Genomic DNA, 454 nt, shown 5'->3' with positions numbered 1-454 from the left:
GACTCGGTCATCCAAATTGATTTAACTAACTAGTCCATACCACATGCATATGTTGCTTAGGCACACACATATGAGGAATTCATGAAAGCAGGAATTTATCAACTTAAATATCACAACATGATCATCACAAAGGTGCCAATATTGAATATTAACTAAACGTAACTAGGGCTTTAATCTAGCCCTACTAAGTAAATTAGTTACACATCAGTTTGATGTTAAACATCTTCATAAAATAAAAAGAAAGGAAAAGAATAAACTCGAAACTTGAGCTTGAAGAGCTCCAATTCTTCTGCTTAGAAATTGTGTCTATTCTAGAGGTTTAAAGGTCTATTTATAGGCCTTAGGAATACTCTAGAAACCCAAAAAATCGCAGGGTTTGAGCCCTAATTCCCACAAAGTTACAAAACCCTAGAAATTGCACTTTCCATATCAAGGCTAGCGGCTGACTTGCCCA

This window comes from Corylus avellana, chromosome ca1 (genome assembly GCF_901000735.1).
Source record: "Corylus avellana chromosome ca1, CavTom2PMs-1.0".
NCBI classification, from domain to species: Eukaryota; Viridiplantae; Streptophyta; class Magnoliopsida; order Fagales; family Betulaceae; genus Corylus; species Corylus avellana.
This window is presented reverse-complemented; position numbering follows the sequence as displayed.